The 15,299-nt window shown below is 42.1% G+C and overlaps 1 long non-coding RNA gene across 1 annotated transcript in view; it reads right to left on the reverse strand.

Moving 5' to 3' along the window:
• Positions 1 to 13,977, reverse strand: part of LOC109550990 (uncharacterized) — a 155,344-nt gene extending 141,367 nt beyond the window's left edge. The window contains exon 1 of the long non-coding RNA XR_002177695.3: positions 13,650 to 13,977. This is a non-coding gene — a long non-coding RNA (uncharacterized lncRNA). The remainder of the gene's footprint in view (positions 1 to 13,649) is intronic.
• Positions 13,978 to 15,299: the final 1,322 nt, after the last annotated feature.

Below are 15,299 nucleotides of genomic sequence, written 5' to 3' on the forward strand. Positions count from 1 at the left end.
TCCCTGGTGGCGCAGTGGTTGAGAGTCTGCCTGCCGATTCCGGGGACACGGATTCATGCCCTGGTCCAGAAGGATCCCACATGCCGCGGAGCGGCTGGGCCCGTGAGCCATGGCTGCTGAACCTGTGCATCCAGAGCCTGTGCTCCGCAACAGGAGAGGCCACAACAGTGAGAGGCCCGCGTACCGCCAAAAAAAAAAAAAAAAATGAACTGAATGAAAACAATAACAACAACATATCAAAATTTGTGGGACACAGACAAAGCAGTGCTTTGAGGGCAATTTATAGGCCTAAATGATACATTAGAAAACAGTGTAAGTCTCCAATCTATGACCTAAGCTCCCACCTCAATAACCTAGAAAAAGAACAAATAAACCCAAAAAAGTGGAAGGAAGAAAACAAAGGGAAAAGCAGAAATCAATGAAGTTGAAAACTAAAAAACAATAGGGAAAAAATCAATGAAACAAAAAACTTCTTCGAAAAGATCGATAAAATTGACAAAACTCTAAGAAGATTAAAAAAGAAAAAAAGACAAGATATAAATTAATAATATTAGGAATGAAATAGAGGCTAACATTACATACTTCATAAACATCATGAGGATAAGAGAATACTATGAACAACTCTGCATACATAAATTTAACAACTTAAATGAAATAGACTAATTTCTTGAAAAACACAAACTATCACAACTCATCCAAAATGAAGTAGACAATTTGAATAGTCCTTAACTATTAAGAAAATTGAATTCGTAATTTTTTAAATGCCCCAAAGAGAAGTCTCTGGGCCCAAACGGTTTCATAGAGAATTCTACCCAAAGAAGATTTAACACCAATTCTATACTATCTCTTCCAGAAAATAGAAGAGAAGGAAACACTTCTCAATTTATTTAATGAAGTATTATCCTGATACTAAAGACAACACAGAAAAAGAAAACACACCAGTATCCATCATAAATATAACACCAAAATCTTTAATAAAACATTAGCAAATAGAATTTAGCAATACAGAAAAGAATTTGACTTAAGTGTATAATTTAATAGGGTGTCTTCCAGGTATGCAAGGGTGACTCAATTCACAATCAGTGTCGCCCCCATATAACAGGCTAAAGAAGAAACAGCTCATGATGATATCAGTCAATATGGAAAAAGCATTTGACAAAATTCAACACCTATATATGATGAAAACACTCAGATAACTAGCAATAGAAAGATCTTCCTCAAACTGATAAAAAGCATCTACGAAAACCTACAGCCAATGTACTTAATGGTGAAAAAATGAATGTTATCGCCCCTCCAAGTCTGGGATCAAAACAAGGGTGTCTGCCCTCACTACTCTCATTTACATAGTGCCGAAAGTTCTAGCCAGTGTAATAGGGGAAGGAAAGGAAATAAAAGGCATACAGATCCAAAATGAAGAAATAAAAATATCCCTATTTTCAGATGACATGATTATATATGTGGAAAATCTCAAGGAATCTGTTTTTAAAGGTCCGAGAATTGAGTGAGTTCAGCAAGCTTCCAAGGTACAAGATAAACATTTTAAAGTTAACTGCATTTCTACATACTAGCAATGAACACATAGACACCAAAGGTACAAATACCGTACCATTACAATAACTGAAAAATATTAAACACTTAAGTGTAAATCTAACAAAACATGTATAGAATTTTTATGTTAAAAACTACCAAATGCTAATGAAAGAAAGAATTCCTAAATAAATGGAGAGACATATCGTGCTTATGGATTGTAAGACTCAACATAGTAAATATGTCGATTCTCCCCAAATTTATATACAGATTTAACATAATTCTTATCAAAATGCCCCAAGGATTTTTGTAGCTGTATACAAAGTTACTCTAAAATTTAGATGGAACAGCAAACAAACTAGAACAGCTAAAAGAAATTTTGAGAAAGAAGAATAAGAGGAAATCATCTACCCAATTTCAAGACATTATATAGCTATAGTAATGAAGACTGTGTGTACTGGCAGAAGGAAAACTACACAGATCAATGCAACAGAATAGAGAACCCAGACACAGACCCACACAAATATGCCAAACTGTTTACTGACAAAGGTGCAAAAGCAATTCATGGAGGCAAATATAGCCTTTCAACAAATGGTGCTGGAGGAACTAGAAACCCAGAGGCAACAAAATGAACTTCAATCCAAGTCTCACACCTCATTAAAAATTTCACTCAGAATGGATCATGGACTTTAATATAAAACATAAAACTGTAAAACTTTTTTTTAAAATAGGAGAAAATCTTTGGGATATAGGGCTAGGCAAGGAGTTCCTAGACATGGGACCAAAATCATAATCCACAAAAGGAAAAATGATAAACTGGACTTCATCAAAATTCAAAACATTTGCTCTCCAGAAGACCCTACCAAGAAGTCTACAAACTGGGAGAAAATATTCTCAAAACACATATCTAACAAAGGACTAATATCTAGAATATATATAGAACACTCAAAACTCAGTAGAAAAATCAATAATCCAACTAGAAAATGAGCAAAAGACATGAAGAGCCATATTCAAAGAGGATCTAAAGATGGCAAATCAGCACGTGAAAAGATGTTCAACATTATTTGCCATTATGGAAATACAAATTAAAACCCCCTGTATCACTGCATACCTATCAGAATGGCTAAAATAAAAGATAGTGACGGGAGAAACAAGATCACTCACACATGACTGATGGGAACATAAAATGGTGCAGCCACTTAGGAAAACAGCTGGGCAGTTTCTTAAAAAACTAAACATGCAACAACCATATGACCCAGCAATTTGCACTCCTGGGAATTATCCCAGATAAATGAAGACATTTTCACACAAAAACCTATGCACAAATATTTATAGTAGCTTTTCTCATTACAGCCAAAAAATTTGAAACAGCCCAAATGCCCTTCAGTGGGTGAATGCTGAAACCAATGTGGCACATTCATACCATGGGATACTACTAAGAAATGAAGAGTAACAAACTTTGATATTAAAGAGGTGAAAAAAACTGGGCAGCATGTGTAAGGTTCACATTCCAGAGACACAGTCTCACTAAAAGACTGAGATCTAATCACAGGACTATAGAAAGCCTCCCTCCCCCCTCCAAAATCTGGCACATTACTAAAGGTCTATTTACCAGTTTCTTTTACATCATATACAGCCATCAAGAAAAAAATTATAAGACATGCTAAAAGGCAAAAAATACAGTATGAAGAGACAGAGTAAGCATCAGAACCAGACTCAAATATGGCAAGAATATTGGAATTATCAGACCAGGAATTTAAAACAGTTATGATTAATTTACTAAAAGCACTAATGGATAAAGTAGACAGCATGCAAGAACAAATGAGCAATGTAAGTAGAGAGATGGAAATTCTAAGGAAGAAAGAAAAAGTAATGCTAGAGATCAAAAATACTGTAAAAGAAATGAAGAATGCCTTTGAAGGACTCAGCAGTAGACTGGACATGGCTAAGGAAAAAATCTCTTTGCTTGAGGATATTTCAATAGAAACTTCCAAAACTGAAAAGCGAAAAGAAAAAGAACTGGGGAAAAAAAAAAAAAAGAACAGAATATCCAAGAACTTTGGGACAACTACAAAAAGTATAACATACATGTAATGAAAACACCAAAAGGAAAAGAAAAAGAGAAAGAAACAGAAGAAATACTTGAAGCAATAATGACTGAGATTTTTTTGCCCCAAAATTAATGACACTAAACCACAAAACCAAAAATCTCAGAGAACACCAAGCAGGATAAATGCAAAAACAAGCAAACAAACAAAAACACCTCGGCATGTCACAGTCAAAGTGCAGAAAATCAAAGATTAAAATAAAATACGTCTCAAGAAGACAGAGGTAAGGTTTAAAAATACCTTACCTTTAGGGTCTTCCCTGGTGGTCCAGTGGTTAAGAATCTGCGCTTCCACTGCAGAGGGCGCAGTTCTATCCCTCTTCGGGGAACTAAGATCCCACATGCAGTACAGTGCAGCCAGGGGAAAAAAAACAAAAAAAACACCTTACCTTTAGAGCAGCAAAGATAAGAATTACATCTGAATTCTCCTCAGTAGAAACCATACAAGCAAGAAGAAAATGAAGTAAAATGTTTAAAGTATTGAAAAGAAAAAATGGCCAACCTAAAATTCTGTATTCTGTGAAATTATCCTTCAAAAGTAAAGAGGAATAAAGTCTTCCTCAGACAAACAGAAGTTGAGGGAATTTGTTGCTAGACCTGCCTTGAAATAGATGTTGAAAGAAGTTCTTCAGAGAAAAGGAAAGTGATATAGGTCAGAAACTTGGACCTACATAAAGAAAGGAAGCACATTAGAGAAAAAATTAGTAAAGGTAAAATAAAACTTTTATTTTTCTTATTCTTAATTAATCAGATAACAGTTGGTTCAAAATAATAATAGCAACAATGTATTCAATTGTGTATGCTTCTGTGTGTGTGTATTATTTATGCATATGTATAAGTGAAATGAATGGCAGCAAAGATACAAGGGATGAAAGGAAAGAACTAGGATAACTTTGTTATTATAAGGTACATGCAGTACCTGTGAATCAGTATAATGTTATTTGGAAGTGGCCTTGGATTAGCTGTAAATGTATATTTCAAAATTTAAGGCAAGCACTAAAAGAAGTTAAAAAAAAGTATAACTGATATGCTAAGAAAGGAGAGAAAATGGAATCATAAAACACTCAATTAGAACCACAAAAGACAAGAAAGGAGTGGAAGACAAAACCAGGAACAAAGACAAGGGCAACAAATAGAAAACAGTAACAAATATGGCAGAGATTAATCCAACTATGTCAGTAATCACACTAAATGTCAATGGTTTAAATAGATCAATTAAAAGACAGAGATTGTCACAGTGGATTAAAAAAATAAAAAAGGATCCAGCTACACATTGTCTATAAGAAACCCACTTTCAGTATAAAGACACATATAGGTTAAAAGTAAATGAATAAAGATACATCATGCTTGACATGATATTATACATAGAGAATCCTAAAGATGCTACCAGAAAACTACTAGAGCTAATCAATGAATTTGGTAAAGTAGCAGGATACAAAATTAACGCACAGAAATCTCTTGCATTCCTATACACTAATGATGAAAAATCTGAAAGAGAAATTAAGGAAACAATCCCATTTACCATTTCAACAAAAAGAATAAAATACCTAGGAATAAACCTACCTAAGGAGACAAAAGACCTGTATGCAGAAAACTCTTAAGACACCAATGAAAGAAATTTGAGATGATACAAACAGATGGAGAGATATACCATGTTCTTAGATTGGAAGAATCAACATTGTGAAAATGACTATACTACCCAAAGCAATCTACAGATTCAATGCAATCCCTATCAAACTACCAATGGCATTTTTCACAGAACTAGAATAAAAAATTTCACAATTTGTATGGAAACACAAAAGACCCTGAATAGCCAGAGCAATCTTGAGAAAGAAAAACGGAGCTGGAGGAATCAAGCTCCTGGACTTCAGACTATACTACAAAGCTACAGTAATCAAGACAGTATGGTACTGGCACAAAAACAGAAATATAGATCAATGGAACAGCACAGAAAGCCCAGAGGTAAACCCACGCACATATGGTCACCTTATTTTTGATAAAGGATGCAAGAATATACAATGGAGAAAAGACAGCTTCTTCAATAGTGGTGCTGGGAAAACTGGACAGCTACATGTAAAAGAATGAAATTAGAACACTCCCTAACACCATACACAAAAATAAACTCAAAATGGATTAAAGACCTAAATGTAAGGTCAGACACTATAAAACTCTTAGAGGAAAACACAGGCAGAACACTATGACATAAATCACAGCAAGATCCTTTTTGACCCACCTCCTAGAGAAATGGAAATAAAAACAAAAATAAACAAATGGGACCTAATGAAACTTAAAAACTTTTGCACAGCAAAAGAAAACATAAACAACACCAAAAGACCACCCTCAGAATGGGAGAAAATATTTTCAAACAAAGCAACTGACAAAGGATTAATCTCCAAAAGTTACAAGCAGCTCATGCAGCTCAATATCAAAAAAACAAACAACCCAATCCCAAAATGGGCAGAAGACCTAAATAGACATTTCTCCAAAGAAGATACACAGATTGCCAACAAACACATGAAAGGATGCTCAACATCACTAACCATGAGAGAAATGCAAATCAAAACTACAATGAGGTATCACCTCACACTGGTCAGAATGGCCATCATCAAAAAATCTACAAACAATAAATGCTGCAGAGGGTGTGAAGAAAAGGGAACCCTCTTGCACTGTTGGTGGGAATGTAAACTGATACAGCCGCTATGGAGAACAGTACGGAGGTTCCTTAAAAACTAAAAATAGAACTACCATACGACCCAGCAATCCCACTACTGGGCATATACCCTGAGAAAACCATAATTCAAAAAGAGTCATGGACCACAATGTTCATTGCAGCTCTATTTGCAATAGCCAGGACATGGAAGCAACCTAAGTGTCCACTGACAGATGAATGGATAAAGAAGTTGTGGCACATATATACAATGGAATATTACTCAGCCATAAAAAGAAATGAAATTGAGTTATTTATAGTGAGGTGGATGGACCTATAGAGTCTGTCATACAGAATGAAGTAAGTCAGAAAGAGAAAAACAAATACCATATGCTAACACATATATATAGAATCTAAAATTTTTTAAAAAATGGTTCTGAAGAACCTAGGGGAAGGACAGGAATAAAGACACAGAGAATGGACTTGAGCACACGGGGAGGGCGAAGGGTAAGCTGGGATGAAGTGAGGGAGTGGCATGGACATATATACACTACCAAATGTAAAATAGATAGCTAGTGGGAAGCAGCCACATAGCACAGGGAGATCAGCTCGGTGCTTTGTAACCACCTAGAGGGGTGGGATAGGGAGGGTGGGAGGGAGATGCAAGAGGGAGGAGATATGGGGATATATGTATATGTATAGCTGATTTACTTTGTTATAAAGCAGTAACTAACACACCACTGTAAAGCAATTATACTCCAATAAAGATGTTAAAAAAAAAAGATACATCATGCTAATACTAATCAAAAGAAAGGGCATAGCTATACTAATATCAGACAGACTAGACTTCAGAGCAAAGAAAGTAATCAGGGATAAAGAGGAGCATTACATAGTGACATAGGGATCAATTTTCCTAGAAGACATAACAATCCTTAATGTGAATGAATCTCACAACAGAGCATCAAAACCGTGTGGCAAAAAGTGATAAAACTTCAGAGATAAATAGATAAACCCCCCATTATAGTTGGAGACTCAATACCCTTCTATCAGATCCAGAAGACTGAAAATCGTAGGGACACAGTTGAACTCTACGTTGAACCCAAAAGCATCAATAAACCAGATATAATTGACATCTATAGACTATGTCACTCAACAACAGAAGAACACAGATGCTTCTCAAGCTCATGTGGAACAAAATATTAGCAAATATAATCCAACAATGTATAAAAAGAATTATACACCACGATTAAGTGGAATTTATCCCTGATATGCAAGGCTGGTTCAACATTTGACAATCAATTAATATAATTCATCATATCAACAGATATATCTGATAAAAGACTAATATCCAACATATGCAAAGAGCTCTTAAAACTCAACAATAAGAAACTGAACAACCTGATTTTAAATGGACAAAAGACCTGAACAGACACCTCACCAAAGAAGATATACAGAAGGAAAATTAGCATATTAAAAGATGCTCAACATCACATGTCATTAAGAAGTTGCACATTAAAACAGCAACATATTACTACACACCTATTAGAATGACCAAAATCCAAAACATTGACAACAGCGAATTCTGGTGAGGATGTAGAGCCACAGAAACTCTAATTCACTGCAGGTAGGAATGCAAAATGGTGCAGCCGGCCACTTCAGAAGACAATTGGCAGTTTCTTACAAAATGAAATATACTTTACCATATGATCTAGCAGTTCCACTCCTTGGTATTTACCAAATAAGTTGAAAACTTGTGTACACACAAAAACCTGCATATGATTGTTTATAGCAGCTTTATTCATAATTGCTAAAACTTGGAAGCAACTAAGATATCGTTTAGTAGGTGAATGGCCACATAAACCGTGGTACAACCAGACACTGGAATATTATTCAGCACTGAAAAAACATGAGCTATCAAGCCATGAAAATGCATGGAGGGAACTTAAATGCATATTACCAAGTGAGAACAGTCAATCTGAAAAGTCTACATATTGTACGACTCCAACTACTGTATATGACATTCTCAAAAGGTAAAACTGTGGAGGTAATGAAAAGATCAATGGTTGCCAGGGCCTGGCGGGGAGGGAAGGAAGGATGAATAGGTACAGCACAGAGGATTTTTAGGGCACTGAAAATACTCTGTGTGACACTTTAATGGTGGACCCATATACATTTGTCAACACTCATAGAATGTACAAAATCACAAGTAAACTCTAATATAAACTGTGGACTTTGGGCAATAATGCTGTGCCAGGTAGGCTCATTGATAGTGGGGAGGATGCATGTGCGAGAGGGCCAGGAATATACGGGAAATCTCTGCACTGTCTGCTCAATTTTGCTATGAACCTAACACTGCACTTTAAAATGTCTAGTTCTTTAAGTATGTCTAATTTTTTTTAAATGCCACTACCATAAATCTAACAGCTGAACTTCTTAGCATGTATCCCAGAGAAATAAAGACATTTCGCACAAAAACCTGTACACAAATGTTTATAGCAGGGTTTTTCGTGTTAGCCAAAAACCTAAAACAGCCCAGATGCTGAAACCCACTGCAGTACGGCCATACCATGGAATACGACTCACAACAAAGAGGAACAAACTATTGATTAGCAGTCGCCAGGGGCTAAGGAGGGGATGAGAGTGAGAGGGAAATCACTATAAAAGGGCAGCATGAAGATACCCAGTGATGCTGCAAATGCTCTGTATCACCATCAGTATCCTGGTTGTGATATTACAGTACAGTTTTGCAAGATGTTATCATTGGGGAAACTGGGTAAAGGGCACATAGGCTCTCTCTGATTTCTTATAACTGCCTGAAATCTGCAGCTATCTCAAAATAAAAATTTTTATTTAAAAAAATGACAAAAGGAGAGCTGAAGAGATGCAGAAATGGAACACGGCAGATCCTAAAGTCATAGCAGCAGGGGATGCAAAACGCCAGCTGTCGGGGCCGCCTTGCCTCGCCCTGTCCTAAGAACCACGTGAAGCCAGTTCTCCTTCAGGACTGTGAGGGGTATTGGAGGTCAGGCAGAAGGAAGGGGGTACATACAATTGCTTTCAAAGGAGCCAGACAAAGAATAAGTTCTATATCAGACCAGAGCAAGGGCAGACATCCGTGGGAAAAAGACATCCATGTCCCAAGTTCCTAATTCAAGCTCAGCCCTGAAGGTTGGGCACAGGCTGGGGAGGGCAGGAAGGCTGGGGGGAGGTAGGCTGACAGTCTGATAGAACCACAGATACAAAGAGTGGCTCCTTGTGACATGTCCTGCCCGGTCCCCGCTGTCCCTGAGCCCCAGTTGGTTCTTCAACACTTCCTTAAATGATCTGAGACACTTTGGTGGCCTCCATGCATTCCCACTTTTTACCCTAAGTTAGCTCAAGATAATGTTTTGCCCTTGCAAATAAAAAACGCACTGCCCCAAAAACCAAGGCTTGGGCTCTGACAATTTAAATATCATGAATTAAATAACTCTCACCTACGAACAAATTCAATCCAGCCTACAGTCGCCCTAAAGCCACAGGACCAGCTTCAACACGGAGAGGCAGATGGGGTGGTTACAACAGTAATAACTTCTAACTGGGTGATGTGGGAAAACTTCCTTCCTCTCTGCACTGATTTCATCCTCTGTAACATGCAGGGCATAGCAAGATAGGAGGGTCTATATCTATGCCTTCCCTCGCCTTCAAAAATCAACTTAGGGACTTCTGGGGTGGTCCAGTGATTAAGGCTTCACCTTCCAGTGCAGGGGGTGTGGGTTCGATCCCTGGTCAGGGAACTAAGTAAGATCCCACTTGCCCCGGGGCCAAAAAACCAAAACATAAAACAGAAGCAATATTGTAACAAATTCCATAAAGACTCTAAAAATGGTCCACATCAAAAAAAAAAACAACTTAAATGCCAACCATCTACACAGTCTGCCCTCGTTCATCTTCAAATAACTTCTCCCTCCTCTCAACCCCTAAAAACTTTATTTAAAACACTCCCACACTTCTTATCTTGTGTTATAATTAGATGAACATGTCTGATATTCCCTATTAAAGTGTAAATTCCCTGAGGACACGTGTTTGTTTTACATTTATTTGTCCCCCATACTGCCTAGTAGGACACAGATAAAGTGGGCAGTGAGTTCTTTGTTGAAAGAATAAATCAAGGACAAACTGAGACAATTTGCTCCCGATGAGGAAGCCCTTTTAAAAGTATAAACCATAGGGCTTCCCTGGTGGCGCAGTGGTTGAGAGTCCGCCTGCCGATGCAGGGGACATGGGTTCGTGCCCCGGTCTGGGAGGATCCCAAATGCCGCGGAGCGGCTGGGCCTGTGAGCCATGGCCGCTGAGCCTGCGCGTCCGGAGCCTGTGCTCCGCAACGGGAGAGGCCACAGCGGTGAGAGGCCCGCGTACCGCAAAAAAAAAAAAAAAAAAAAAAGTATAAACCATAAATTACGAAGTGTAAAGGCATTGTATATACATGTATATGTGTATATGTATGTGTGTGTGTGTATAAAGGCATTTTATATATGTGTGTGTGTGTGTGTGTGTGTGTGTGTGTGTGTGTGTGTGTGTGCACCACCTGCTACGTGAACTGGGCCTAGTACTTTAACTTCTTTGGCTTCTCACAAACAAGGCTCTGTGGGCAAGGATCACAGGGAAGGTGAGGTTGCATTGTTTGCTTTTGTTTTTAATTTCTACCACTCCTAATTTCAAAGGAGTGAAACTGAAGGTTGGGTACAATAAAACCCCTAAGCCCCAGGCACATAAAGATAAAATTGAGAAATCGGAAATGGAGAGAAGAATTGGGGGAGATAAGTTAACTAGAACCATAGGTGCAACAGTCACTGCATGTGGGCTCTAAATTGAGTGCTAAGCTTCCTGGTAGCCAAGGCAAAAAGCAAAATGTGATAACGTTCTGAGCTCTCATTGTCAGAAACATGTGGGCTCTAAATTGAGTGCTAAGCTTCCTGGTAGCCAAGGCAAAAAGCAAAATGTGATAACGTTCTGAGCTCTCACTGTCAGAAAAAAAGATCATACCGACATTGGGAAAGATAAACCCTTTCTAGGAGCTGCCTTTTGCAGGAATTAGGGTGTCCGTCCTTTTAAAAGGCTGATGAATAACATTGTGGGCAGCATCCTCAGCTGTCCCCTCCCCAAACCAGCAAGGCTGCGGACAGGCCTCTAACCCAGGGAGGCCCTGCTTCTGGGGGAGGATCAGAAAGGGCTCCAGTATGAGCCAGCCCCCGGCCGACCCACCAGCCCCACGCAGCTGCGAAATCGGCCAGTCACATAATTATTTAATGCTGTCTGACTGGGTGTCGGAAAATGCCTGCCTCAAACTACTATTTTCCATTTGGCATGAGTCTGGGCTGCTCTTTCTGACAATAAATTGCCATTGGATTCAGCTCTCTATTAAAACAGATCACGTCTCCTGAGGAGAGAAGAAAACCCACGATAATAAACCATAATTACTGTGGCAGAAGGCCATGTGACAAATTCATCTTAAAAGTCATCAATTGTTTGCAAGTTAAAGAAGAGAGTGCTGCAAAGAGAGAGGCGAGAACTGGGCATGGGGGTGGCAGCGCTGAGGAAACAGCAGCAGCAGAAAGTCAGGGCTTTCTGAATCTGGGTGACCAGGTACCTGGGCTTTCACTGTCCTATTCTCTCTGCTTTTGTGTGTTTGAAAATACCCATATTTAAAACGAAAAAAAAAAGTTTAAACCTAGGCACACTGCAATTTATACTGCAAGATTCTGGCCATGAAAAGCGATCTGAACCCTGTAAAGCACTCCCCGGGTTACCCACTATTCACTGCTGCTGCTGTGACTTGGCTCCCCGAAGCCCCAAGTGGCCTTCCAGAGTTCACACGCAGGCATCGTCTGAGTCCTGGCCCAGGGCACCCGGTGACCCAGTGGACTCTGAGTGGTCCTAAAAGCACCTCAAACAATGAGCTGTTTGTTCCCAATCCAGTGGTGGGCCTTGGAGAGCTGGTCTCAGCCCCTTCAACGGCTGCCAATAAGAAACTCTGACCCTCAGTGGAGGTGGCTGGGTGTGGGGGGGGTGGGTAAACCAGGGGCTCTGACCCTCCCAGGAGCGGGGGAGGGAGAACATGGCCTTCGCTCCACCACTAGTGGGTCTGGGACGGGAGAAAGGAGAAGCAGCAGAAATCGGAGGGCGGCAGGGATAACTTTCCTGTCCAGCCAAGGCCTCTCTGCCTGCAGACTCGTGAGTTAGAAGCTAGAGGCTAGAGTCACGGGGGATGGTCCAGCAAGGAGGAGCCTGGGGTTGCAGAGCCTGGAGCGGAGGAGGGGCTAGGGGCTACAGCTGCGCGGAGGGGAAGGGCTGCGACCGCGGAGCCAGGAGGTCCTCAGAGGTGGGTGAATTCCAGGCAGCCTCGCCTCCCAGGGCCAAATTCAGAGAGACTGCAGGACGCATAGCCGTAAGTCTGGGGCCTCTGACGCAATATGACGCCACACCGCTTAGCTGCGCAAGGAAGGGGCACGGGGACGACCCGAGGGGGACCGAGAAGAGGGAAGCTGTGAGCTGACCCCTCGGCACCCGGCAGCCCTCCTCCCCAGGCAGCAGCCAGCTCGCTCCCTTCGAAGAATGCAGAAGAGGAACGTGCTTTGATTTTCTTAAAACAAACACTGCTGAGCAAAGAGATAAGCCGGGCCGGGGTTGGCTCAGGCTCCCCTGGTGCAAGGGAAGTCTCACTTCATATTTCCACCACGCAGGCCCCGGGGACCCAGCCGTGGCCCCTTCTCCTCTCGGGAAACGCCTGTCTGGCGAGGTGGGGTCTGCTCTGATCCGGCGACACCAGCAGCCGAGGGACTTTTCTCTGCCGGCCGGGCCCCCAGGATCCAACAAAGAAAGAGGGCCCTTGATGCCTGAAGCTCAGGAGGTGCCCCTCTCGACCCTGGGGGCTTGGAAAAGTGACCTTGTGGGGAGGGGGACGTTTCCCCTAAGACTCTGCCTGAGTCACTCCCGCTGTGAGAGGCCGGAAGCCACGGCAGGGCTCGGGAGCCGCGGGGGTGACCCGTCGCCGCCTCCCCTCCCCGCCGGCCGCGCGCCGCCATCTGCGCCCTGCGTCACTCACGCTCCGCGCGCACCGGGCGACACGAAGAGCGCCAGGCACTCAGTATTCCGAGTGCTTCTCACAGGTTATCTCACCTAGTCCACTCGGCTAACCTGCCAGGCAGGTACCGCTATCACCTCCAGGTACAGATAAGGAGCCAAGGTCACACATGTTCGTAGCAGACCCGCCTTGAACCTGACGCTTGGCTCTGGAGCCTGAGCGGAAAGGCGGCTCCGCGGCCCGGCTTCCCCAAGGCCCCGCACCTGCTCCAGGTGTGCGTGTGAGCGCAACCCCCGGCCGCTCACCTGAGCTTCCCCGTCGCTTGTTGCCTTGGAGACCGGGGTTCCACCTGCATGCGCCACCTTCCGTCCCTCTCCCTCCGCCGGCTCCCTGGGCCTCTTCCTGCGGCCGGTTGGCCGGACCCCTCCCAACTTCCGGCGTCGGGCCCAAAGCCTATGCGTATATACGCGTTTACGCATACGGGTACGTATACGTTCTCTTTCACTCAAAGTTACGCATACGGGTACGTATATATATATACATATATACGTTCTCTTTCACTCAAAGGCCAATTCCACAAGACTTCCTTCAAAGGAAAGGAGGAATGAACAGCTCCCCTTTTCTATCCCAAATATCCTTTTTATTTTTCAGTCAAGTGGGTCTTGATAAGCCAGCCCCGTAGGGTTACACGGAGGAGTCCGAAGGCGCAGATGCGGAGGAGGAGGGGGCACACAGGGAGCAGAGCGGGCAGGAAGGGCACGCGCCCCACTCGGAGATGACGAGCCCGGGACTGGTAATGAGCCCAAGAGGGAAGAGCCCCAGTGCCGGGACGTCGCTGTCACTTCTGAGCGGTGACCAGCACAGTGCACCTGAGCAAGGACTGGCTAACAGGGGGCCACGAAAAAAAGTGTGCTCCAAGGCACAGGGCGAGGAACGAGAATCTGCAGGAACGCGTCCATTCGCGTGGAGGAAGGGCCAGTCTCTCAGGGTGGGACAGTGGTCTAAGTAGCTCTAACTTGCAGCTATATACAAAGACGCTCTTGGTGACCAAAGAGGAATATTGGGAGTCTGGGACTGACATGTCCACACTGCTGTATTTAAAAAGGATAACCGACAAGCACCTGCCGTACAGCACAGGGAACTCTGCTCAGTGTTCTGCGGCAGCCTGGATGGGAGGGGAGTCTGGGGGAGAATGGACACATGTATGCACATGGCTGAGTCGCTTTGCTGTGCACCTGAAACTATCACAACGTTGTTAATTGGCTCTACTCCAATATAAAATAAAAGGTTAAAAAAGAGATAAAGAAAAAGAGAAAAAGGAAGTCTGTCAGCAACCCCCACCCCACCGCCATCCCCCTCACCCGAGCAGACCACACACAGTGACCAGCCATCACAGGTATTCCTACCTGCTTCTAGAGATGGCTGGAACAGGCCAGAATGTGCATGGCTTGATTTCACTTCCCTTAAGTAATCTCCCTGGATCTGTGCTTCCTGAGCTGCCTTCTAAATTTAATTTTCCAAGTAGATTTTACTACAAAAGAGAGGACAGTAATAACAATAGCCACGGTTGTCTGATACTGAATTCTTACTAAGTGCTTTACAGGTGTTTCTCCCTCAGACAGTCACAAGACTCCTGTGAGTTAAGGTTATTTTGTAGACGAAGCTGTGTCTGCCTTTTGTTAGCTATTCACAGGCAGGCATTGACCTGAGTTGCTCCTCTGCAGATTTTATCACAGTGCCTTGCATACACGGCAGACTTTCAATTACGTGTTCCACTGAACCAGATTCAATTAACAACACTCCGGGGTTAAGGACACACCTCTTTACCCCAAGTTGCAAGTGAGAGCTTTTTTTCTTTATTAACACGGTAATAAAAATAGCTAACATTCATTGGTCTTAGTAGGTGCCAAGTACTGTGCCTAATGTTTCACATTCATTATCTAATGTGACTGTCA

The sequence above is a fragment of the Tursiops truncatus genome, chromosome 8 (genome assembly GCF_011762595.2).
Source record: "Tursiops truncatus isolate mTurTru1 chromosome 8, mTurTru1.mat.Y, whole genome shotgun sequence".
In the NCBI taxonomy this organism is placed as follows: domain Eukaryota; kingdom Metazoa; phylum Chordata; class Mammalia; order Artiodactyla; family Delphinidae; genus Tursiops; species Tursiops truncatus.